This window comes from Chinchilla lanigera, unplaced genomic scaffold, assembly GCF_000276665.1.
Source record: "Chinchilla lanigera isolate Chin_1 unplaced genomic scaffold, ChiLan1.0 scaffold00063, whole genome shotgun sequence".
Taxonomy (NCBI): Eukaryota; Metazoa; Chordata; class Mammalia; order Rodentia; family Chinchillidae; genus Chinchilla; species Chinchilla lanigera.
In genome coordinates, this window is record NW_004955464.1 from 6,232,353 (window position 1) to 6,258,954 (window position 26,602).

Below are 26,602 nucleotides of genomic sequence, written 5' to 3' on the forward strand. Positions count from 1 at the left end.
CATCCACAAGGCCCTGAGTTCAATCCCCAGTACTGAAAAAAAAAATTAGATATTGGTTCAGAAGTCATTACTAAGGGAGTATTTCTTCTTTTTTTTTTGGAGTATTTCTTCTTAAAACTGTAGCATTTAAAAAGGAGAAAAATATTCCTCATGGCCATGGAAGCTACTGTCCCACTGCTCTTGCTCCTTGCTAAGCTCTCTTGCAATCCCAGAAACCATAATACTTTCCTGTAAGGAGAAAGAAGCAAGAGAAACCATTTTATTTTTTTTTAACAGGGCACCACATTTCCTCTCAGCAAAATATAATCAGTTAGTGTGTGAATTTGCTATGGCTGTCACAACAAAATAATAATATAGACTGAGTAGCTTAAGCAAAAGAAATTTACTTGGTCACAATTTTAGAGGCTACAAGTACAAGATCAAGTTGTCCACAGGATTAGTCAACAAGAGACCCCAGGTGAAACCAATCCTATCTAGGGATTAGGGATTAGGATTTCAACATATGAATTTGGGGGTGTACAATCTGACTTGCACCAGTTAGCATTAACCTCTGTAAAGTATGAGATGAAATCCTATAACTTCTCCCAACCATCTGAGAAAATCAATCACATGCAGCCTTATATCTGTGATTTTTGAGGGAGTGAAGGAACTGGAGTTATGACCACTAAGTTACAGAGAAGGAACATGGAGTGATAACCAGATGATCCATAATCTGGATTAATTTATTCATTTCTGATGCATGGCATCAGAAATAATCAGGATTGGTATAAACCCCAATTACTTTTTCCTTTTAGTTTTATTTACTCATTTATTTGTGCTGAGAATTAAACCCAGGGCTTCCTACCTGCTAAGTATATACCCTACCACTGATCTAGACCCCCTAGTCAAAACCTCAATTAACCTTGAAGGACACAGGGAAGAATTTAGACTTGCCCATTACCAGCAAGAGGTTAGGGCCCAGTTTTTGTTTTTTAGTGTTGTTTTTTGTTTTTTGTTTTTGCCTTTTTGAAACACGGTCTTACTATGCAGTTCAGGCTGGCTTTGAGCTCACTTTATAGCCCAGGCTGGTCTCAAACTTGCAATGATACTCCTACCTCAGCCTCCCGAGTGCTGGGATTACAAGGCATGCACCACCACGTCCGGCAGGGCCCAGTTTTGTTTAAACTCTAACTGACTTAGTGACGGCCCCAGCAAGCTGGAGGATTTGACAGATTATTCAAAGTAATTTCTACAAAGAATTCAAAACACAAAATAACTATCACCAAGAACTCAACATTTACTGTGAGTCAGGCACTGTACTAAATTATTATATCTTAAAAGGTAAAATAGCATCAGTGGTTTAAGGAGTTGATGGAGCTAGAGGTCAAATGTAAACCAAGGTACTTTCTAGTCATTCTTTGTGCTCTAGGGCACTGCTTTGCTTAGCAAATGTAAACTGAAAGTGTTAACAATACCGATAATGAAGATCAATCTTCCCAGCCTTTTTCTCTGGAATTGGTTTATTAAAAGTATAACCTAAAAATTATGATTTTCCTTGTCTCTTTACTACCTACCTTAGTTATTCTATCCTGTGTTTTCCCTGAGGTTTTGGTCCCTTATTCTTAAGGAGTATAAAGGCACCTATCAGGTTAAATAACCCATAGTTATTGCGGGCTGATCAGGCCCACAATCTTTGAAGGGAGTGGATGGCAAAGGTTAAAATAAATGAGACAATTGAAGTGGTTTCAGGGCTCCAAGAGGGCCTAACTCTCTTACAGCATTTGATATTCTCTGGGTTTAGACCAAGACTTCTCTGGGTAGCCCATATTTATTTGGTTTATGAACAAAGAAGGGGGATACTCAAGAAAACTCAAGAATCTGAGCAGGACTTGGGAAACTCATTACAGAATTCTCCAAGTAATACTTACGTTAATTTAGGGGAATTATGTTATCTCCATGAAGGCCTTCACAGCAGGAGTGAGATGCCTGCAGCTATAGTCTCCTTTAAGTTAATTGGGGTTGGAGCCAAATGTCCTCAGCTGTGGCCTTATCTCATTCTTTGAGGCGTCACAGATTCACAGGTCAATATAGGCCTCAGGGGTGACCAGTGACTCATAGAGGTTCATTTACTATGTCTGCTGCCCATCTTTGGACAAGGTGCCTAACCTTTAGACAACTCACAAGTAAACATGCAAAGCCAATAGGTTAATATTCAATCCTGCTCAGAGCCTCTGTGTAGTGGTCTCCAATACAGTTCATCTTCTTTGGATGCTTCCGGCTGAAGTGGGCACTGACTCTGCCTGCCAAGAATCAGAAGTCTCATCCTGACCGACCTAAAAAAAACAGAGGAGTATAAGGGTTGTTGTCAGCATGTCATAGAGGTTTAAGGCAGAATCTGACATTACATTAATTTGTGAATGGAAGTTTTGTAATGAAGAAGACAGATGTAGAGTTGTTAAGAATATATACAAAACATTGTTTTTATAATAGCACAGATGAGCATCAGCTTGAGTAGAAGCTGGAGATATAAAAGTTATAAGCATGTTAAGCAAGGAAGAGCCAAAAATTGAAAATAGAATGATGGATTAATATTAACCTCTATGTCTTGAGATGTTTACCCAGTAGAATAGGTAGAGTGTAAGAGTATATAGACACCTCCCTCTTTTGTTAATGAGAAATTCAATTTATTTTAATTATAAAAATGATGAGGTAAAGATTATCCATGTTTCTATGAGACTTTGCCATTAAAACTCTTGTTATAGTGTTTAGAACCTGGGATTACTACTTTGTAAGTTCAAACATCTTTGTAGTGACTGACCATAAATAACATGCAAATGTATACAATCTGGAGTGGATAACAGAAAGTTCATACCTGGCTATGGTTCATACCTAGATTGCAATGGCAAGCAGAAACACTGAAAGGACACCTAGGATTTGGAGGCGGATTTATTGACGTTGATGGGCACTGATTGGGATCATTCCCAAAATATCAGGCCTTGATCTCTGGTGGTGTAGGGTTTATATGAGACAAGCAAGCAGGAAGTACAGAGGCAGAATGCCTGTCAATTGGGTTTATACAATGTGCATCAGCGTGACCAGCTGTCTCTAGGAGACAGGAGCAACCAGAACTGGAACAGGAACTATTACCTGGGCAACTAACAAACTGAAGTATACTGGCAGGAGTGGAGGGGCATTTTCTGTTACAAGATGTCCCCCCAAAGTCTTACACGCTCATGGGTGGGACTTTAGGGAGGTGAGTGGACCATTGGTGTGTGCTGTTAATTCAGTGGTGTGATACTGGATTAGTTCACTGATGGGTTTATCTCTGGGTGTAATGTTGGAAGGTGAAGTTCAATGAGAAGAGGTGGATCACTGTGGGTAACGGTGTATGTCCCTCTTCTTCTCTTTATCCCTCTCTGCTTCCTGCCTACCATGACATCAAACTGTTTCTTCTCAGCCATACCACTCCACCTTGGAAATGATATAGATGGAAAGAATGGCACAAGGCAGAGATCAGCTGAGACAACAGGGCTTGTGTAAAGACAACATGGCATGGAGTTTATTGTACCTGGGTGCAAGCAGACAGAGCAAAAAACCATCTGTAGGGAGCAAGAGAAGTGAGGCTGTTTTTATAGGGTTTGAAAGAAGGCAAGGGACATTAGGCAAGTAGATCTTAGTAAACATCAGTGGTCAAAGTTCTCTGAATGTTTCATTCAGAGGGCAAAGTCCTTGGGGTGTCTGGTGTGAATGTTTAGGTGTTTTTAGATGTCCAGGTGCTTATAAAAGTCCATGTTCCATCTTATCTCTTTTAAAACAGCATGTGTTTCATGCTGAACTAACTAACCCTTCTGCTGGCAGATGGGTTGAGTATTGGGAACGTTATGTCTGAATCCAGCCTTACAATAGGACCTTCAGATCACATACAGGCAACCAGAACCAGAACAGGAACTATTACCTCGGCAACAAACAAACTGAAGTATACTGGCTGGGGTGGAGGGGCATTTTCTGTTACAAGATGTCCCCTCAAAGTCTTACATGTTCATGGGTGGGACTTTAGGAAGGTGAGTGGAGCATTGTAACTCCGGACCTGCTAGCTGTCCAATATGCCAAGTTTGTGTTCTCCAAAATCAAAGAATGACTTTTAATGAATAATGGAAGTTAAGAGTAGGAAATTTTACTGAGAGAGATAGCTCCTCACAGAGACAGGAGGGGACCAAGTGGTTTGCTGTGGACCCTACTTGAGTAAGGAAGTTTTATAGAGCAAAATCACAAGGTGGGTACAATGTGGACTAAAGCTATGATCAGTGAATGAGATTATAAGTATAGCTGCTTGGGCAATATTGATCCAATGGGGAAAGAGGTCACATAGCAAGTGTGCATGGAAGGAAAAAAGAACTTTTCAGAAAGAGATCAGTCTGGGAGTCTTGGTCATCCACCGGGGTAACTGATGTCTATCTAGACTTTCTTGGACCAAGTGTTACCACTTGTCCCTCGGGGCGGCGTGTAGGCCTGGTCATTCCACCTTTAGCTTGAGGCCTGGCTTCCAACAGATGTGCCTCTGTCCACAATTGTAATGTGTTTTTATCTTCTGTATTGACTCTCTTGAGGGCCTCGTCCTGTCTGACTGCCTATAATATTTCTATCTAACTTAGCTGTCTAGAATAGAAACAGCAGGGCATGGTGGCACGCACCTGTAATCCCAGCACTTGGGAGGCTGAGGCAGGAGGATCTTTGTGAATTTGAGGCCAGCCTGGGCTACAAAGTGAGCTCAAAGCCAGCCTAAACTGCATAGCAAAACCCTGTTTCAAAAAGACTAAAAAAGAAAAAAAAAAGATAGAAACAGCCAGTTGTGGAATGAAACCTCTAAAAATTTGAGTCAAAATAAACCTCTCCTTTTGCTTGTGGGTGTTGGAAATTTTGTCCCAGAAATGAGGAAAAGGACTAAAACAAATTTGATAACAGAGAAGTGGGGTTGTTGCTATGACTGTTACCTCACCACATGGTTTAGGAGCCTTTGGAATTGGCTTGCAGAAGGAGTTTGGAAAGTTGGGAGAGGCCAGCTGGAGAAGCAACCTTTACAGCAGGATGCTGTAAGCCAAGCTGGATAGGAGACTCTAGTCAGAGATCAGAAGGTCAGAATACTGATATATCAGGTACCGTAATACTCCATTTCTAAGGCAGCTGGTAAAGACCAGGCCCAGGAGGTTTCAACTGGGACCATGGACGGCACTGGCAGTTGGACCCCAGGCCATGTGTCTTATGATCTGGCAGAAAATGTATCTAAATTTTGCTCCTGAGAAATTACAGGCAACTGAAGATATGTGTAGTGGACTAATTAATCTGGCAGAAGAAATTTCAAGGGAGTCTTAACGTTGAAATGGTGGCATTACTACAGGTAGCACAATTGGGGCTGGAAGACCACTCCCCCTCCACCCACCTGAATTTGGGCAACTCCAGGGCCAGTCCTACTTCTATTGTTCTAAGAGAAGCAGGGACAAAAATAACAAATGATGCAGCAAATCTCTATAGCTCCAGGCCAGAGCACAAGTGCATTAGCACATCTGTTAGTTCACTTGTGGACTGACTTCCACTAACCTTTTCCACACTTGAACCTCATTAAATATTTATGCATATGGACTGCATCTCATGTAGGTAACTTACTCAGAGTGAATTCTGGGACAGACATGCGTGTCAGAAGCCCCTGAGATAACTCAGCACCCTGTCAATCATCCCTGTCAATCTTGTTGCGGCAAATGCGCTTATTTAATTGAGTCACCTATGGAGGCTGGCTGCAGACAAGCAAGTTTATTGGGGTCAGGGTTGGGCACCCAGTACATGACCAAGTACCAGACCCTGAAGGGCAGGAGGGAAGACTAGTTCTACAGTTCTAGTTCCAGGTCTAGGCGGGTGATACTGATATGATTTAGTGCACCTACAGAAATACTACAAAGCATGGGCTTAGCTTATGACAAAGGAACAAAGGTGTTTGACACTTTACATAGGGGACAGTCTTATGACAGAGCATGGGGTGGTATCAGGTTAGGTAAGTGATGGGTTTCTCACCTCACTATAATTCCTGCTGAGTCGCTATGGTGCCACCCACTTGAGGCCATGTGCTATGGCGCTGAGCCAGTATGGCTCCAAGCCAGTATGGCACAGGCCACTAGAGGCCATGTGCTAAGCCCCACCCTTCCTCTGAGTCAAATTATGACTTCCTACTTCCCTTTTTGTAATATCCTGTTTCCTTTTCCCACACTCCTGCCCAATCCTGGTCCGTCACATCAGGTGGTCTACCCCCTACACCCCACCTCCAGCCTGACCCTATTTAACTTTTGTCCCTAGGCCATGCCTTCAGAAGCTCCCCATCCCTCCTTTCTGATGTGGTCTTCTCCGCACCCACAATAAAGGCATTTTTATTTTTGTTCTATTCTTATCTGCACCAAAAAACCTATCAGTAACCACAACAACATTTATAAGAAACAAATTTAAGGAAACAGATATTTAAACTTTAAAATGTCACTAGAACACAAAGTGGCATTGGTTTAGTTTTCTTTCTCATATCAGTCTTATCCAGAAACCTGGGCCGGGGATATAGCTCAGTGGCATAGGCACCTGCCTAGCAAGTGCAAGGTCCTGAGTTCAATTCCCGGTACAAAAAAAAAATTCAGAAACCCAGTGAGAGGCACTCAGGGTGAGATGTACCTCTTTTAAAATCCAAAAGCCTAATTTATGTGTGTGTTTAACTTCCTGTCATCCTGACATCACTTTTCCTTTTGTGCCACCTGAACACATCTTCCTGTTATCATCAATAAATGTGGCTGTTTCTTCTTTTACCACTGGATGTAGATTTACAGTTCATTGCTTGCCATGCACAACAGCCTGGAATGCACCTGTCAGATCCATCACTTGGTACCAACATGGTTACTGTTGGGGCTTTTAGCTAACTCTAACTTTAGAATCAAGTGCAAATGGCCCAGCAGAATAATTTTAAAGTTTTGAGTTTGGCCAGAAAGGAACCTTTGGTAAAATCATGACCTGCAAAAAATGGAACAAAGGAGAACTTGGTTGCTAAAAATATTAGCAATAAAAAGGCAAGTACTTTAGAACAGGACAATTTTTTAAAGGCCTGAGGACATCACAAGAACCAGCAGGATTCCACCCTTTGCAACCTCAAAATTGCAAAGGTGAGACTTTGCTTTGAGAAAGGTCCCAGGACAACATGTTCCAGAGGGGTGATCTAGGGAAATTGTTTCTTGGATTGGGTTCATAGTGTTCAGCTATCCAGGCACTGGACTTCTATGGCCATCAGAGAAGGAAGCCTGGCTACTGTTCCAGCAGGTGGCAGACCTTGGCATCAGGCCTATGGTGCTGGTCTTAGGTGCATGCAGAATGCAAGAGTTGGGTCAGGAAGGCTTCCACTCAGATTTCAGAAGGCCTGGGAGGCCAGGCACTGGGCCCCTGAGCATAGAGTGTGCAGCTGTGAGTGTGAAGCTGAAAGTGCACTGGAGATCCCAGAAGCCAGGAACATAGACAATCTGAGGAAAGTTACAAGAGTAAAGCCAGCCCAAGAGTGAAGCCACAAGCAACAACTGACAGCACTATAGGAACAGAGCCACCCAAGCTCTTTGGAGTGCACAGCTTGCCACAGCTTGCCCAGGGGCTGGACATGGAACTGCAGGATTTAATATTTGCCCCGCTAGATTTTGGTCTTGCTTTGATCCCATTTCTTTCTACCCTCCTCTTTCTATCTTTTAGAATGGGAATGTTTATCTCGCGCCATTGTGTGTTGGAAGAGTTTAACTTCCTTCTCATACTTACAGGGGAGCACATATTTACAGGGATTAAAGGGAGTTTACCTTAAATCTCAGAGAAGACTTTGGATCTCGACTTTTTAGCACTACAGAAACTGTTAGGACTTTGGCAACTGTTAGAGATGGACTAAATACACTTTGCATAAAGGGATATATGCAAGTCTTTTGGGACCACGGGCAGCATATTATGGTTTATATCTAGATGCTCCCCCTCCCCCCAAATCTCACACACTCATAGGTGGGGCTTTAGGGAGGTGAATGAATCATGGATGTGTGATATTGTTACGGCAGAAATTCCCCTGGCATAAATTGGGCTGTATTCCGCAAGAGACCCGAGTCTATTGAGAACAAAACCGGAGTTTAATTTGCGGCTAGCCATCCTCACTTCCATTTGCCAATCTGGAAGCGGGCCAATGGCCAACTTTGTTTCTCCTTATATACATTTTGGTTTCCATTGGCAACAGATTGGGATGTTACATTCGCTGACCCCGGTGGGCATATGGTGTTTCTCTCATCCTGTTGGACCCCAGGTCAGTTGCAGGTTGCATGTCTAACCATGATAGGTGTTTCCCCCATTATATTCCATTTCTCTCCTTTTTTACAACCTATGCATTCCTTCAGGGTTACAATGTTTACCTAGGGCAAGGAGATGGAACTGCCCAGGCAGGGTCACAGAGGGTTAACTAGGCCTAGGCGCCCCTTATATCGGGGAGACATTCCTGGGCAGAGTTGATCTGGGGAATTAGCTCTTACACTGTCCAGGGAGGCTTCCCAACACACTATGTAGGCTTTTACCAAAACTATTTTATCTAAAATAATATGCTAAGATTCACCGCCCCCTACAATACCAGGTCAGTGGTGTCTGATACTGGTTAGTCCACTGATGGGTTTATAGCTGGGTGTGATGTTGGGAGGTGAAGCCTGGTGGGAAGAGGTGGGCCACTGTGGGCACAGCCTGGAACAGTACCTATCCCTCCTCTTTCCCTCATCTCTCTCTGTTTCTTGCTTGACAACACGAACTGTTTCTTCTCTGCCGTACACTCTACCTTGGAACTAGACAACTGTGTACTGAAACTGCTACAAACTGAGCCAAAAGAAACCTCTCCTCTTTAACTTGTGCATGTCAGGTATTTTGTCCCAGCAAGGAGAGTAACTAAGACAAAGGTAAAAAGCTCAGTAGCTAGAATATTTACTTTGGCTTTTTTATCCTATGGACATACCTATACAAGAAGCTAAATCTTAACCCAAGGACCACTTGCAAGTACATCAGACTAAAATAATGGCAATACACTGAAAGGGGGAAGAACGTATTTCTGAAACAGTTAGTGGGAGACTGGGAATCATAATGTCTTATGGCTATAAACTAAGACATTGTAGGTGAAGCTAGAGACTGCCAACAGTAGCTAGTACAGGGTTGCAGCCCCCTTCTGTATCTAGCTCACTATTTTTTGTTGTTGTTTTTGGGGGTTTTGAGACAGGATCTCATGATATACTCCAGACTGGCCTTGAAGTCACTATGTAGCCCAGGCTGGCCTCGAACTCACAGCAATCCTCCTGTCTCAGCCTCCCAAGTGCTGAGATTACAGGAGTGCACTGCCACGCCTGGCTTAGCCTCAGTTTTTAAATTCTCCAATCTTTTAAGTGAGTTTGGAAACCATTCAATATCAATGTAACCAGTTTTTTAAACCAGCCCTAACAGAGCCAAAAATCTGTAAGGGCAAAAAAAATTTTTTTTAAGAAACTGATATGAGCTAAAATATTTTTTAAACAGAGCAGCTACAGGCACATCAGTCAGTTACTAAAAACTTGTTAGGAGGCAGACAGATAAGAAAACATAAGAGGGGAGGGTGGGGAGAGGATAAAAAAGAATGAAGATGTGCTACGAACATGTACCAATTCACCGTGATGAATGTAATCATTACGCATGGCAAACATATACTAATAGAAGCAAAATTTAAAACTATATGGAGAAAAATGTATATAACACATCCGATAAACTTCACTTTTTAGATGCAGTGGCCATGCTAAATTATAATGATCTTTTTTCTTAGATTATAACTATAGACCAGTGATGGTGAACCTCTAAGAGAACAAGTACCCAAGCTGCAACCCCAAACCCACTTACTTATCTCAAAGTGCCAACACGGAAATTCAACCTGAATATCCGATGCTCAGCTGCTGGGTAACTTGGCTCACGTGCCAACAGAGAGGGCCCTGTATGCCCAATGCAGCCACCACTGCTATAAACTAGCTCCCTGGGGGTTATCAATTACCACTTCTTTTTCTTATTTAAATCAGAACAGTATATTCTTTATTACTCCCAGCTACTCTGAGTACTTTTCTCCCAGTTGATTAATACCACAGACTTAGAATCAACAAGTCAGAAGGATGAAAGAGAGAAAAGTTAGCTGGGGATACAGCTCAACAGCACAAGTGCGCTTGCCTGGCAAGCGCAAGGTCCTGAGTTCGACTCGCAGTGCCAAAAAAAAAAAAAAAACCCAAAAAGTTAAAGATTTCTAGGTGAAAACTTTGTTTATTTTTCCTCCTTTTTTTTTTTTTTTTTTTTTTTCCAGTATCGGGAATCGAACTCAAGACCTCCTGCTTGCCAGGCAGGCGCTGTTCTGCTGAGCTAAATCCCCAGCCCCCCTCCTTTTAATAAAGCCAAGTTTGAGGTCTTATCTTTTTTATTCTCTTACATTTAGAGAAATATAGAGGAAAAAAATGAAACTTTTTTTTTATCCTCCATTTTAAAATGTACCAGCTTTGTAAAATATAGTCTGGGGACAACATCAACATCTTGGGGACAGACACTGAGTTATCTATAATCATTTAAAAGTGTAGTCTAACAGCTTTCTTTTGTACTTTTGAAACAAGACAAAAAGAAGAAGAAAAAAGAAAAGGCAGGATCCCTTTACATTCCCGGGGTCGGGCTGCTCAAGATGCCCGTGCCAACTGTCCTGGGGTCAGACTGTGCACGCACCATGCCCCACTTTCCTGGTGTAAGCAGCTCCCTTCTGCTCTGGGTCTTTGGGCTAAGGCGACAAAGACTGAAGTAACAAAACAGCAAGCAGTGGGGAATAACCAAGTGTATGTTTTATTAGAAAAAAATAAAAAGAAAAGACCCTGTTGGGGTGGGGGGGAGTTTTCAAAAGGCAGAAAAGCCATAGACATTTAAGTCCAGAGGCTTTTTTACACACTCTTCGATACAAGTATATGTGACAGATCACAGGCATGCTGCTTGTGGCTGCCAGGCCGTTAGTGTTCAGAAAGCAGGCTGTTCTGCTTACATTTTGTTTTGTTAATTCTGTTTACAAAAGTCCAAGGTCCCTCTAGTTTACCCAGGTTAGCTATTTGGGCTAACTTACTCAGGCCCTGACCTTTCGTTTACTCAAGTTAGATATCCAGGCCCTTTGCCCTATTTGCCTAACCTCCTTCTACCCGCTGGCCTTACTGAGTTCAAAGTGCACATGCAGCCCAACCTTTCAGTCATGTATTCCTGCCAGCCAAGCGAAATCTATCCCAGGATTGATGGAGACTACTATGAAGCAGCCTAGAGCAGGATTTAAATTAACCAATTGGCTTTTATGTTCACTTGTGAATCTGTCCAAAGCCTAGGCTGCTTGTCCAGAAATGGGTAATGGACTCATAGTAAGTGAACCTCTGTGAGTCACTGATCCCTACTAAAACCTGTAATGGCAAATGAAGCCAAAAAGCCTAAAGGATAAGATAATATCACAGCCAAAGACACCTGGATCCCGATCTCAACTAGATAAAGACTATAGCCTCAGGCATCTCACTTATTAAGGATTAATTTAATACCATACTTGGAGAAGTCCTTGAGTGATTCCGCCTTTCTTGAGTACTCCCCTCCCTTCTTCTGATAACCAAATAAGTATGGGTGACCCAGAGAAGGTCTTGGTCTTAGCCCCAAGAGAATCTGAAATTCTTTGAGAGGGCTTTGATCCTCCTGGAGCCCCAAAATCATTCCATTTGTCTCCTTTTATTTAGCCTTTGCTATACACTTGTTTGAGAGATTGTGGACCTGACCACCCCATAATAACTAAGGGATATTATTAACCCAATACAGGACCAGGCAACTCTGGACAGTTTTACTGCTGTTATAATCAGAGGCCACTTGCACATGGGTACTTCCAGACACTGACCCCCAGAAAATATGGGTTAACTTCTTTGCATCTTTTAAAATAGATCAGAAAGGTAGGAAAAAGAAGTCATATACAACAGTTGGACTCTACTCAAAAAGTTCCACCAAAGGTATTTATATATAGGGATCTGTAATATGTATATATGAAGAACTCAGGGAGGATTTAAAGAACTATCTGGAGAGGCCTCTGTCAACAGAACAAAGAAAAAAAATACTGTTTTAGACCAGAAAGGTAAACTTCTTTGCTTTTGTTTGTTTGTTCGTTTGTTTTTGTTTTTTGAGACAGGGTCTCACAGTAGGTAGTTCAGGCTGGACTTGAACTCACTGTGTAGCCCAGGCTGGCCTCGAACTTGAGGCAATCCTCCTGCCTCAGCCTCTTGAGTGCTGGAACTACAAGTGTGCACTACCATACCCAGTCAAGCCAGAAAGGTAAACTTGAAGCTATTTTTTTTAAGCTAAAATCAAACCAGGTAGAAGGAGAATGCAGGCTGACATTAGGGTCATGATCCAATAAGACCCCAGAAGAGTGAGGAACTATAGGGATGGAGCAGACAGCTCTAGAACCAAAGAAGGTTATAGCAAATGTGGGTGGTGGCAAATGCACCATGAATACCTGCAGAGGTCTGAAATGAAGTCCTTCTCATGGGGGATTGGGAGCCTGTGGACACAGTCCTAATGGCACACATTTTTAGGAAGTGGCTGGGTGGAAGGGGAATGTTTCATCTCTTCCCCTTGCCTTTGTCAACCCAGTAGTTTGGGCATGAATTTCTTTCCTCTTCAAACAGTACTATGGCACAGACTGGAAACATAGAATAGGCACTGCCCTTCCCTTCCCACACAGAAGAATAGCTGCCCTGCAAAGCCAACTCGAGGAAATTCGGGGATCCCAAGCTTCTACTCATCTGCTACTTACCTGATAATTAACATCAGAAAAGGTTAAAGGATTTGAGTTTCCTGGCAGATGAAAGCCTCAGAGTGAAAGAGGAGAAAAGAAAGACGGGACTGAGGTTTTTAGGGAAGAGAGAAGAAGAAAAGAAAACCAGTGAGCTCCTCCTTGGTTGCGTACAGAGACTGCCAGATTCCAAGGATAGCTACCAGCTATTACCTAAGTGGCCCCTCAGATCTGCACAGCTTAGGACATGTTCCCAGCCACCCAAAGGAGGGAAACCTCGGCATTGGACAGATTGAGCCTCTGCCCTCAAGTTTTGAGAATTAGAGAGGTGAGGAAGGGAGAGAAAATGAATTAAAGGAATAATTTAGAGTCTCCTTTTATCTGAAATGTTTGAAAGCTGAAGATGTGCATAATTTACAGAGATAGCTTCCTCAGATGGCATCCTGAAGCTGGACCTCTCCACTGTGTTTCTGGACTAGTCTTCCCACACCAGGTATGTGAGGAAACTGCGTGAGACACTGGGCAGGTCTATACTTGTCTCCAAGGTGAGCAATTTTTAGTTCCATCTGACCCAGGAATGGGAACAGGATATGTTGACCTGATAGGATTTCTAATGAGGCTGCTATTCTTCCTACATGTACCTCTTGACAACAACTGCTTTGTATCTTCAGTTCTTTCATTTCTTTCTTATCTCCTTAGCAATATTTTTAGTATCATGTAATTGCTTTACATAATGAATGCATTATTTGTGCAGAATTCATACATATAAAAATCACATTTTAATCTTTTTACTCCCCCTCCTCTCCTTTACCTCTCTCTCTATCCCTGGCTCTCCTTCCCATCTGCAAAAAGTCTAACTACCTGTTTCCTATTATCTTTTATTTTGTTCTTTAACTTATTTATACCTTCAGTTTCTTGTATAAGAGAAACTATGAGATATTTAATTTTATGTATCTGTTTTACTTTGGTCAGCATTATGATCCCTAAGTGCATCCATTCTCCTACAAATGACTTCAATCTATCCTTATATATGGCAGATTAATACCCCACTGTGTATAAATACCACATTTTCTATATCCATTCATCTGTTGATAGACATAGAAGCTGCTTCCAAGATTTAGCTATTATGAGTTCTGCTGCTATAAATGTGGCTATGCACATGTTGCGGTAATATGATATCTTTTAGGAAATACTGGGTCAAAAGAAATTTCCACTGTAAGTTTTTTGAAAAATCTCCATTCTGATTTCCACAGTGGTTATACTAGTTTACATTTGCACCAGCAGTGTAGGTTTCCTTTTTCCCTGCAGCCTCACCAGTATTTGTTGTTTTTTTAGATCATGATATTGTAGGCAGCTAAGTTAGATAGAAATTAACAGGCAGTCAGACAGAGAGACAGGCACTCAAGATTGCAAAAGACAAGAATACACTGTGTTAGTTACTGTTCTCTCATTGCTAAGACAAAATACTTGATGCCCAAAATTAAGGAAGGAAAGGTTATTTAGCTCACAGTTTGTGGAGGTTTAAGTCCATACGCAGCTGGCTCCAAAGCAGGGTGGCACATGGCAGAGGGCAAAAGTTCATGGCAGCAGAAAACAGCAAAAGCAGTAAGAGCAAAAAGGGAGGAGTGGCAGAGAGCAAGCCTTTTTCCCTCCATTATACTGTAAGCAGACTACCCCCCCTGGAGTGGGTGTAGCACTCACACCCATAATCCTAGCACTGAACCATGAATCAATCAAAAAACTCAGAAGCCTGCTCCATGAGGCTTTGTGGGGACATCTAGACACAAACCATAACATTCCACCTCTGGCCCCCTAAAGACTCATGTACATCCCTTTATGCAAAATGCATTTCAATCCATTTCTAAGAGTTGACAAAGTCCTAATAGTTTCAGCATTGTTGAAAAGTACAAGTCCCAAGCCTGTAACAAGTTTAATATCTCTTGAGAGTTCTTAATGTCCTTTCCCCCCACCGTAGTCAGGAGGCCCCTTTCCTGGAAGATGGCACCATGTACATGTAAAGTAGCAAAGGCACATCTGGAGTCAGTGGAAATATTTACTCTTTTATCCTTTCCTATTTCTAAAGCCCAAGTAAGTGCCATCAGTTTGGCCTTTTGTGCTGACTTTCCAGGAAGCAAAGCCTTGGACCAGATAGTCCACTCAAGGGGAACAACTGCCTCTCCCGCCCTCTGAACCCCACTGATTAACATGCTGCTGTCATCCAAGAACAGCGTCAAGTTGGCGTTGTGGAGGGGTGTTTCCTGTACATCCTGTCTGGCTTAGTACATTGCCTCGATGTTTTCACATAGTTGTGCTCAGGTGGCTCCAATGATGTCAGTAAAAGGGAGGCAGGGTTGAGGGCCAGCAGGTCCCCTTAGTAGAGTACATTTTCATTTCCCCCTCTAGATCTTCTCATTCAAAAGTGAACAACTCTTGGGAGGCAACAGATAAAGGAATACAGAAAAAACATCTTTTAAATCCAACACAGTATACCAAGTCCAAGTAGGTGGAAGTTGACTAGGCAAGGTATAGGGGCTGGGTATAGTACAGTGCAGGGTTACAACAAGGGCATTTATCACTTACAAGTCCTGGACTGGGTGATCCGCGTTTGTCCCAGGCTTGTGAGCTGCCATAAAAGGAGTATTCCGAAGAGACTGACATTTGTTTTGGAGGGCTGGGGCCACATTAGTTATCCCTTTAGCCCATCTACCTTTTTAATTTTGGTCTCAAAACCTCAGTTGCTGAACATCCAGAAGAGCCTTGAAATATGAACTACAGCCACAGAAATGTTACTTTTTACCAAGCATGAATATTCTAGTAGATGAATCCCTATAGAATGTTAACAGAGAGCAAGTATATAGATTTATGGAGAAAAGTTAAACATAGTATTATAATGTAACAGTCATGATGACATCTTTGTAACACATTTAAATCTCCATCTTGGAATAGAATAGTCTTTTAGTCAGTTATCCCTACCTAACACATAAGAAGCTTTTACCTAATTTGTTGTCCTTATGTCACTGGAGAAATCTGTAACACTGTCTGGGCTGTTATCATCAGTTTACATAACTGGTTGATTTTTCCTAAACACATTATATGCTCCTTTTAAGTAGGGATGTTTTATAATTTTAAAGTCCTAATAAAGTGTCCGATTATATGTCTGTATATGTAAGTGCTTCTGAAAGAAAAGATACCCTGGGAAGTACAAGGAAAGGTCAGTTTATTTAATACATCGTTTCTACAGAAAAATATAAAAGACCCAGAGAAGGTAAGTAAAATTATTTATGTCATACCACAAAAATTTGGTACTAAGAAAGCCCAAATATCATGTGTCCATGTGCAACTTAACTAGAGAAAAGCATGAAGATATTAGCTCAATGGCTAACAAAATAAACAAATTAATTCTGGTAATAAATGAAGTGACACAATGCCAAACTGGTATAATACTCATAGCCAAACAGGATCTGTATAGCTTGAGTTTCTACAGAATTCTGCCATTATAAGCAGCTTATCTAAACAGAGCAATACACCTAATAAGCACTATGTACATTAACTATTACAATAGTAATATTATTTTTAATATACTGACAAATAGAACTTGTCAAATTACAAAGGACAGTTTAAAAAGTCTTAAAATCATATATACATGAAACAAAAATAAAGAATAATATTTAGGCATACCAACATGTAATATAAAAACACTTCAAAATAAATAAAAAACCAAGGTATTATGAAAATTAAACAACTATAGAGTAATAAAGACATAAAGCAAAATCAAAGTTAGTAGTGAATTACCGCTAAAATTACTCATGAAAGAGAGCTTTGGCACTTTGAAAAGACCAGATGCCTATCTTTCTAGGTCATCATGTTTCATCCTAAATTAGTGCTAATAATAGCTCAGATGGTTTCCATTATTATCATTTGACTGATGACCTTATATTGACTCGACATGAACCTCTTATCTCTCTGGAGCACAAGAGAAAGGCAGATGTCAGAATCCGAAAGAAAATGTCTATCGCTATAAACAATCCCAGTTTTACAATTTAGACTACTGTACATTTGGAAGGCATGAATACATTTAATACACCATGTAATTAACAATAACAAATTGTCGTTATCTTGTTTCTTCATTTAGTTTTGTACCAATAGAATCTTTTTTTTTTTTTTTTTTTTTTGGTTTTGGTTTTTGTCCGGTACCAGGAACCAAACTCATGACCTTGCACTTGCCAGGCAGGCACTTTGCCGCTGAGCTAAATCCCCAGCCCCTAGAATCTTTTAATAAAAAGAACTTATTGTCTTGTTTTTGAAAACTCAACTTTATGACAATGACTAATGTAAACATAACACAATAATATATTTTGAATGATATTTATTGGGGTGTCTCCCATAATACTATGGAGATTACTGGAGCTCCTCATTAATGAACAAAAACTGATTAATGTTATTCCAGTCATCTGCTTTTCATTTATCAATCAGAGTCCTGTCTAATAGTCTCTCTCCACCCTAAGATTTTTCTGTTTATTTATTTTAACAAATTTTTGATAATCCATGAAAATACAATCTCAATACTTAATACATTAAATTTGAACAATGGGAGACTCTCAAATCATAATACATAAACAACAATAAGCATTATATTTATAAAACCAATTTTAACATCATTTTGACCAGTTGGCATTTTTTGGTGGAAGCATATCTTTAATTTAGGTGATGTTTTTATATATAAGCCAAATTAAATTTTAGACAATTGTTTCAAAATTACAAAAAAATACAAAAAGAAGAAAAATTTGTTGAGCTCAAATAAAATAGCTGTTTACAGATCAGACAGAGAGAAAAACAAACAAAAACCACACCAGACAATTTTCTTATAAAATCAGAGTGCACTCAAATATATTTTGGCCAAATTAAATCATAATAGTTTTTTTTTTTTTTTTGTCTTTTTGAGACAGGGTCTTGCTATGCAGTTCAGGCTGGCCTTGAGCTCACTTTGTAGTCCAGGCTGGCCTCAAACTCGCAATGATCCTCTTGCCTCAGCCTCCCGAGTGCTGGGATTACACATGTGTGCCACCATGCCTGGCTGAATCATAATAATTTCTTTTGACCTAGGAGTGGAGCTATTGTGTGTGTAACTTCTGATACATACATGCCCATGTCTATTGAAAATCTAACAGGTTTTTTTCCCCTACATTGGTGGTTAGCATGGATTTCCTGGGGCCGAGAGACAGGGACCCATGATCCTATCAATCTGAAACTTCTTCTGATACCATCACAAACACTTTCCTTTTCTTTCTTTTCTCCTTTTCTAGCAGCTTTTGACATTCCTGTTTGTAATTCCTTTTTCCTTGTGATAGGCACACTGGTCTGGATCTAGAGGAGTGCAACAACCTCCTCCCTGTTTGTCTCTTTTCCTAGCTCTTGACTGGGCCTTCTTCTTGTAAGCTGCCAACACTATCTTTCTTTTTTCCTGCTTAAATCTCCATTCTGCATCCTCTCTATTATGAAACAATTTTGGGGCAATCTCTACCAGCTGGCACAAGTTTATCCCTGCAGCTTGTGGTGGATATCAGAGGCCAACCCTTCTGCTACCTTATGTAGGTCAGTGGGGGGATGATCCACAGAAAGAAGCCCTTTCCTCAATGCCTTACGATTTTTTCAAAGCATTTAGTCCCTCCTCAGTGTTGCAATCCCGGTTGGGGTTTCCTCGTCCTGTATAGTTTTCCCCATATCTAATCTCATTTGTTTCTCAGCCACCTCTAAAATCCTTTCCTTCCCCTCAGAAGAAAGCAAATTTAACATTATCTGTTGACAATCATTGCAGGTGAGGAGGTGAGTCTTAAACACCAATTCCAGTAAAGTAATTAAAGCCCAAATCTACTCTGAAAAGGGGGATTTTGAGTTTTTCAGTTGTAGAATGAAGGTTTCCTCCTGGTGCCATTAGAGCAGCCTGCCAGAGAGGCAAGACTGGGACCAGACCTAAAGAGAAGACTTCCTCGTCTGGATCTGTTATATGCTTGGGGGAAGGCTGCCTGCAGCAGTGAGAATGGAAAGCCACAGGGTCAGTGCTGCGTCAGGGCCCTCTTGCTCCGCTGTGGCCCTGAGGAGGAATCCCCCACTGAGGCAAGCAAAGGGGGATGTGCAGCAGCTTGGCAGGAAGATTGGGAGAGGGCTGCAGCTGAGTTGGGGGACATAAAGGAGGATCATCTTCCTCAGGTGCCAGGGCAAAACAGGGGTTTCTGCTTAGGGGACCTTTCCTTAATTACCAGAACTCAGCCCAGGAATCCACAAACACACACAACCTTTAAATTTGTCAAAATTCTTAATCATGGATAAACCAGAATGGTGGGCTCACTGCCAAACCCATGATAGCTCAGCTTAGAACAAAGAGAGAACAGTTTACCTCAGCAGGTCTTTCCTCCCCTACTCAGCCAACGAGCCAAACAAGAGCCCAAGGCTGCAGCGACCTGAAATCGCAGGTGCATTTGGGAGAAAAACACAGAGCAGACAAACAAAGCAAAACAATCCCGTGAATTATGAACCGCCCCCAACCATCAATTTGAAAAGGTTTAGACTCCAGAACTGACCAAATCTGAAACACACTAAAAACTAATTCCAAACAAACCCAGAGATAATCTCTGGACAAATGCAACAGCAGAAATTCTACTCAAATTCCCAGCTATGCTGAGACCAGATGGCTGCCACATCTGGAGCCCGGGCCTATCAGACAGTCTGGAAAAAAAGAAATCAAAGAAAATAGATTCCAATTTTAAATCTTACCTAGGTTGGAGAGCAGGGCTTAGTTGTTCTGCTTTCACAGCCTTGGCATCCTGGCACTCAGCTGTCCCCAGGTGGCCAGCTGAAATCAGCCAGGGCACCCTGCCACCTGAAAAGTGGCTGGTGAAGCCAGGAGGCACAGGGCCTCCTCAAATGAGAGTCTTTTCTCATGAGGCCCAGTCTCATACTCAAGGCCTCCAGATGATACGACAAGTGGCAAGCGAGTCCAATGAGACAGGCACTCACAAGAGACTGAAAAGGCAGAAACAAACCAAACTTTACTGGAGAACCAGCTGATGGACAGCCTCTGACCAGAAGCCAGAAAAGATGTCCACCCTGATCTGGGTCTCACCATTTAAGTACATTTTTAGGTTTCTATATTTCTCATATTTGGGAATTTTACAAGAATGTCACACAATTACCACAAGGTTCAACTTTTCCAGGAGCTGTCAGTCAGCCAGATTCCAGATGACCATTGTGGTTTAACATTTAACCTGCTTCTCAATTTGTCCTGTTTGTTCTATTCCCATTTGGTAACTCTGCTATTGTTTATGACTAACAAAAGGGAGGAAGTTTAAGTACAGTTTAAGTGAACTTTGAGTGGCTTCTCTTAAAATGGAGTTACAAAAAGAAAATGGAGTTTCTCTTACCCTATCAGTTTTAATTTGCACTTCTTAAGTAACCAAAGTCTCTTCACTCTGTTGGTAGTTTCTCTTGCTATGAAAAAGCTTTATAATAACATGAGATCTCAGTTGTTGATTCTTTGTGCTATGTCCTGTGTGATTTGGGTTTTGTTCATGAAGTCTTAGCCTATACAGACATCCTCAAGAATTCTACCTGTTCTATCTTCCACAGATTTAATGTTTCTGTTTTAATATTTAGATCTTTGATCCATTTAGATTTTAGTTTAGGGGGCTGGGGATTTAGCTCAGTGGCAAAAGCGCCTGCCTGGCATGCGCAAGGTCGTGAGTTCAGTTCCCAGTACCAGAGGAAAAAAAAAAAAAAAAAAAATAGATTTTAGTTTAGTGCATGATGAAAGATATGAGTCTAGTCTTAATCTTAGACATGTGGAAAGCTAGTTTTTCCAGCTTCATTTGTTAAAGAGACCATCTTTCTTCCAGTGAAAGTGTTGGCTTCTTTGTCAAACATTAGGTCACAGAGTGTGTTTGGAGTTATTTTTGTTCCATTGATCCTTGGGTCTGGCTTTTTTTCTGATTTTGGGGTTGTTTTTTTGGCCAGTAACATGCCTTTTTTAAAAAATCCCAGTAGCTTTGTAGTATAACTTTAAGTCAGGGATTGTGATGTCTCCTGCCTTGCCTGTGTTGCCCAGAATTGCTTTTGCTGTTCTAGGTCTCTTCTGGTTCCAAATGAATTTTTGGATTGTTTTCTCTAATTCTGTGAGTTATGCTATTGGTATTTTGATTGAGATTGCATTAAATCTGTATAACAATTTTGGAAATATGGCCATTTTCACTATATTGGTTCTTCCTACACAAGAGTAAGGTGTATCTTTGCCCTCTGATATCCTCTGGGATCTCCTTTTTCAGAGTACTGTAGTTTTCAATGTAGGGGTCTTTTACTTCCTTTGTTAGATTGATTCCTAGGTATTTATTTTTTCGACGCTATTGTGAAAACTGTTGTTTCCCTAATTTCTGACTCAGGGAGTTTGCAATCATGACATGGCTTAAGGGTCTTGTGATGATTTTTTTTATCACAGTCTCTCCTAAGCTGGCCTGCTACAGTGGTAGCAGGTGAGTTTAGTCATTGAGCTCTTCTTGGAGCCCCAAGAATCAGATTTATGGCCTATTCCTTTTAAGAACACAGCTAAAAAAGCCACTTTCTCTTGGTCTCTGTTTTCTCCTGTTGACTTTCTCTTGGACTCAATTATAAAATACTGAGGAGGCAATTCTCACTAAAGTATCAGATGAGCTATCTGGAGCAAAAGCCATCTTTTGTAGCTTTCTCCTAATATCTGAAGATGTCTGGGTAATATACTTGTCTTTAAGAACAATTTGTCTTTCTACCTAATCAGGAGACAAGGATGTATGTTTTCTCAATTCCTTCTTGTAAATGATCTAAGAAGGCAGAGGAGTTCTCTTTTTTTATTTTTCCTGATGAATAGTTGACAATTTGAAATAATAGAAGGGCTTAGTTTTTGTCCTTCTTAAACCTTTAAGAATATAAGTCTGGGAGAACTTCATGGAAGATAGCAGAGTAGTAAGCAGCAGAGAGAGAGCCTCTCTGAAATATGCTTTCCATGCCCTGGAGTATAGCAACATGTGGAAGAGAGGAGGCAAATGGGTCCCTTGGACCCAGGAAGATTCTGAAGTGAGAGTTGAAGCCCATTTGGAGAGCAAAGAGAGAAACTTCAACAAGCAAGAAGGAGGTGGTGGGCAGAACCTTCTCTGGGAGTTAGGACTCACTATGTGGGAGGAGTGTTTCAAATCTATGGACACACAGTGACAGCTGGAAAACCTAGAGGCCTCCACAAAGAGATGCAGCAGTGCAATGGAGGGGTGGAAGACGTAAACTGCACTGGCTGGTGAGTGGGCCGGATTTGGCTGTTCTTCAGGAGAGGGCAATTGGCAGGGAGCTACTTGGCAGGAGCCAACTGAGCTCAGAACTCAGAACAACTGCTGGCTCCATCTAGCAGCTCCCAGCTGAGTTCAAGCCTGTAGAAGGTGTGCGGACTGCTGCACACTGAACAGGTCTGGTACCAGCCTCACAGCCAGAAACCCACCTGAACTTCAGGGGAAATAAAGATTCAGGCTACTGAGATTAGCCATTACCTCACCATTAAGCTTCTGCTGGCTTGCTGGGATACATCAACATGGATCTGGACTCTACCTCCACACATTGCCTACCAGCAGTAGCAGAGCCAAACCTCGAAGTGAATTTCTTCCTATCTCTCTTGTTTTTTGTTTGTTTGTTAAATCTTCATTGTTTGGTCTTGTTTTTATGAGTGTGAATGTGTTTCTAGCTTTTCTGTGGTTGTTGCTCTGTTCTGTTTTTCATTTTTTTTCTTCCTTTTCTCTTTCCCTCCTGTCTTTTACACCAGTTTCACAAAGCTTGCATGATCCTCTTTTGTCCTCCAGCCTTGCATCTAATCCTTGCCTCTTCTATTTCTCTATTTTTTTTTACCCTAGTCCCTTTTAAGCTTTCTTCCATGAGGGCAAAATCACCATATTGAGGGCTTATTTACTATATACAATTTTCTGATTTTTTTTAGATCATGTTATTGGCTGGGAATATAGCTCAGTGGCACAGTGCCTGCCTTGCAAGTGCAAGGTCCTGAGTTAGATTCCTGGTACCAGAAAAAACAGAAACAAAACAAAAACAAAACAAACAAAAAAGAAAAACCTAGATTTTGTTATATAACCACAAATACAGTTCATACAGTTAAAGGTGGCAAATTACTACTTGCCACAGTTTGTCATTTTCTAGGCTGTGTTTGATGCTATTGTTTTCACTGATTGTATCACTTTAGGCAAGGTGACATAATTGTTTTAATCAACTGTTCTTCCTGGTATACCAAGACTGAGATTGCCTAAGGGTCATAAAAAATACTATAGACCAGTATCAAAGAATTTGGCTGGGCCAAATAGGCAGCCATGTCTCATCCCCAATAAACTGAAGTGATAGTATATTGCAACAAAACCCTCAAACCCAAAAGGTACCTACTCCTGACACCTCTGAGAAGTAGTCATTCCCTAAGGGTTCTAACTACTGGCAATAAAGCTACACACCATAGGCAGTTTACAAGCATCAACACAGAAATTAAACTAAAAAAGAAAAGAAAATGAGAAGACACTTAAGTAAGATGCAACCCCAGACATCCGGTTCACCAAAGCCAAACCCAGAGGGTAATGAGGTGGGACAATCTGAAAGCCACCCACCTAAACTCTCTGAAGTAGTAGCAACACAGCAAAAGAATGAAGCTGTAGAAAAAAATCAAATCAGAAATAATTTGTCAGACAACTACAGAGATGGTGACCAAAATGAAAGACTAGAGCAGATACAGATTTTTTTAAAAATAGAGGATCTTAGGAAAATGATGGAAATCATGAATGCTCAACATAGGAAAGAAGTGGAATCCATAAAACACATTCAAGAAGATATTCAGGAGATTAAAAATTCCATTGAAAGTATTCATAGCAGAATAGAGATCAATTTGAGGACAGAATCTCGGACATAGAAGACAGGATTGTGGTCAGCAATGATGAAAAGAAAAATTTCTTAAAAATAACAAGGGATCATGAGAATCAATCCAGCAACTACTAGATGATGTAAAGAAGAATAACGTAAGATTGATTGGAATCAATGAAAAAACAGGAAGTAGTACAAATGACAAAAAATATCTTCACAGACATCATAGTAGAAAACTTGATATAAAATTAAGTGAGGCATATAGAATTCCAATTAGCCATGGTCCAAAAAAACTACAGCAAATCATATAATAGTTAAGATGCCAGAAATTCAACACAAGAACAGAATCTTAAAAGCTGTTAGGGAAAAGAAACAAATCACCTGTAAAGGAAAGCCCATCAGAACTACAGTTGACTTCTCAACACAAATCTTCTAGTCAAGGATAACTTAGAGTGAAGTATTTCAAGCCCTAAAAGAAAAAAAAAACTCCAGCCCATATTGATGTACCCCACAAAACTATCTTTCAAAATTGATGGAGAAATTAGGTACTTCCATGAAGAACAACTGAGGAAATTCATGAACACCAAAGCAGCACTCCAAAATGTTCTGAACGATATTCTAGAAAGAGACGATAAGGATTACAACTTCATGAACCCTAACAGAATGAATCCACAAGGCAAGGCAACCAATTAAACAGAGGTGGAAAAAAAAGAAAGCCAACAACAGGAAAATAATATCACAAGGATAAGTCAATACATATCAGTTACAACCATCAGCGTTAATGATCTCAATTCACCAATCAACTTGTTAGATGTCAGATGTGCCAAATTTGTGTTTCCCAAAATTGAAGAATGAATTTTAAGGAACAATGGAGGCTAAGAGTAGGAAATATTTCTTGAGAGATATAGCTTCTGAGAGCTAGGAAGGGACCCAAAAGTGGGTTGTCATGGACCCTGCTTTGCAGAAGTTTTATAGCATGAAATCATGAGGTGGGTACAAAATCATGAGGTGGCTACAATGTGGGTCAAAACTATGATCAACCAATAAGATTATAAATATAGCCACTTAGGTAATATCGATCTAATGAGGAAGCAGATCACATAGCAAGCATATAAGGAAAGAACAAAGATCTCTTTAGGAAGGGATAGATCAAGAGGTCTCGGTCACCCACTGGGGTGACTGATGTCTATCTAGACTTTATTGGACAAGGTGATACCAATTATAGTATACTGCTGATCCCTTGAGGAGGTGTGTAGGCCTGGTCATTTTTTCTTGAGGCCTGGCCTTCAGCAGATGTGCTTCTAGCCACAGTTATAATGTATTTTCATCTTCTGCACTGACTCTGTTGAGGGCTTAGCCCTGTCTGACTGCCTAGAATATTTTTACCTAACTTAGCTGTAGATAGATAGATAGATAGATAGATGATAGATAGATAGATAGATAGATAGATAGATAGATAGATAGATAGATAGATAGATTTTTTTTGTCCTAGTTGACATCTTCTCAGTGTGGATAGAGGCCTTTCCTACATCAAACCAAAGATCCTCCACAATAACACATATCCTACTTACTGAAACCCTCCCTGGCTTCAGACTCCCAACCTCCATCCAAGCCAATAATGAACCTGAATTTACCTCACACATCACCCAAAAGGTAGCCTCCTCCCTAAATATAACCTGGAAGTTCCACATCCCACATTGACCCCAATCCTCAGGTAAGGTAGAAAATCCTAATCACCTCCTTAAACAGGGAGCCTAGCCAAGTTTTCCCTCCAGGCCCACTTACACAGTACTAAACTCCTACCCTTAACCCTTTTCAAACTCAGATATCCTCCCTGCAAACCTCTTATGCTCAGCACCTTTGAAGTTCAATATGGAAGGTCCCTTCTTGACTTCACATTCCCTAACTCCAATCCATACCTATCCTCCACTCTTTCAAGTCCCTTACTTAACATCCTTAGGCATCTCATTTTGAACTATGCTGACTCCACCCATCCCAAACCCTCCAATAGCCTAGGCACCCTCACTCCTCCATCCTTACCACATGGAGACTGGCTATATGTAAAGCCACCAAACTTTTCACAGGGATTAAAACCAAATGGACAGGCCCCTTTCAAGTAATCCTGACCACCCCAATAGCAGCAAAATTAAAAGGTCATTCCTCCTTGGTCCACTTCTCTTCTTTAAAAAAGCTCCCCTTTTCCAGTGCACACTAGCTGTGCCTGTGTTCCTGAAGATCACCAGGCTACCTCCTGTGACAACAGATCAAAGACACAGCTGGACAGCCCCATGAGTCTCTCTTTTCATAACTTTGGCCACTTCTTGACCATCCTAATAGAAGAATTCCCCCCGTTATTCACCCTGTTCCTTTCTAGACACCATTATCCAACACCTATCGCTACAAAGAACCCTCTCAGACTTCTCCCCAGAATAAATTACCACCTTCACTTCCTGTGTTCTGCTCTGACCCTTTCTTTCTCAATATTACTCACCCTCCGAACCCCTAATGCCACAACACAGACCCTTCCTAGATACCTCAAGCAGACACTCACATCAATAAAATCATCCAAACCTTTAATAGAACCACCTGTCTTAATTTCTTTTCTCATTGCTGCTACAAAATTCCCAACACCCACAAGTTAAGGGAGGAAAGGCATATTTAGCTCACAGTTTGTAGAGGTTTCAGTCCATAATCACCTGGTTCAAAGGCAGGGTGGCATGGCAAATGGGCATCAAAGAGGAGAAACAGTTCACAGTGGGCAGAAGTTAGCAAAGCAAGCAAGGGACAAGACAAGCCTCTTCCTGTCCCTTATATTGTATCAAGGCTACCAGGATCAGGGTGGTA

At 41.0% G+C, this 26,602-nt stretch overlaps 1 long non-coding RNA gene across 1 annotated transcript; it reads right to left on the reverse strand.

Annotated features, from left to right (window-relative positions):
- Positions 1-43: 43 nt before the first annotated feature.
- Positions 44-19,747, reverse strand: LOC102015089. The gene is made up of 3 exons (XR_263206.1): positions 19,616-19,747; positions 1,908-2,312; positions 44-228 (listed from the first exon to the last, which is right to left on the reverse strand). It is a non-coding gene; the product is annotated as an uncharacterized LOC102015089 (long non-coding RNA).
- Positions 19,748-26,602: the final 6,855 nt, after the last annotated feature.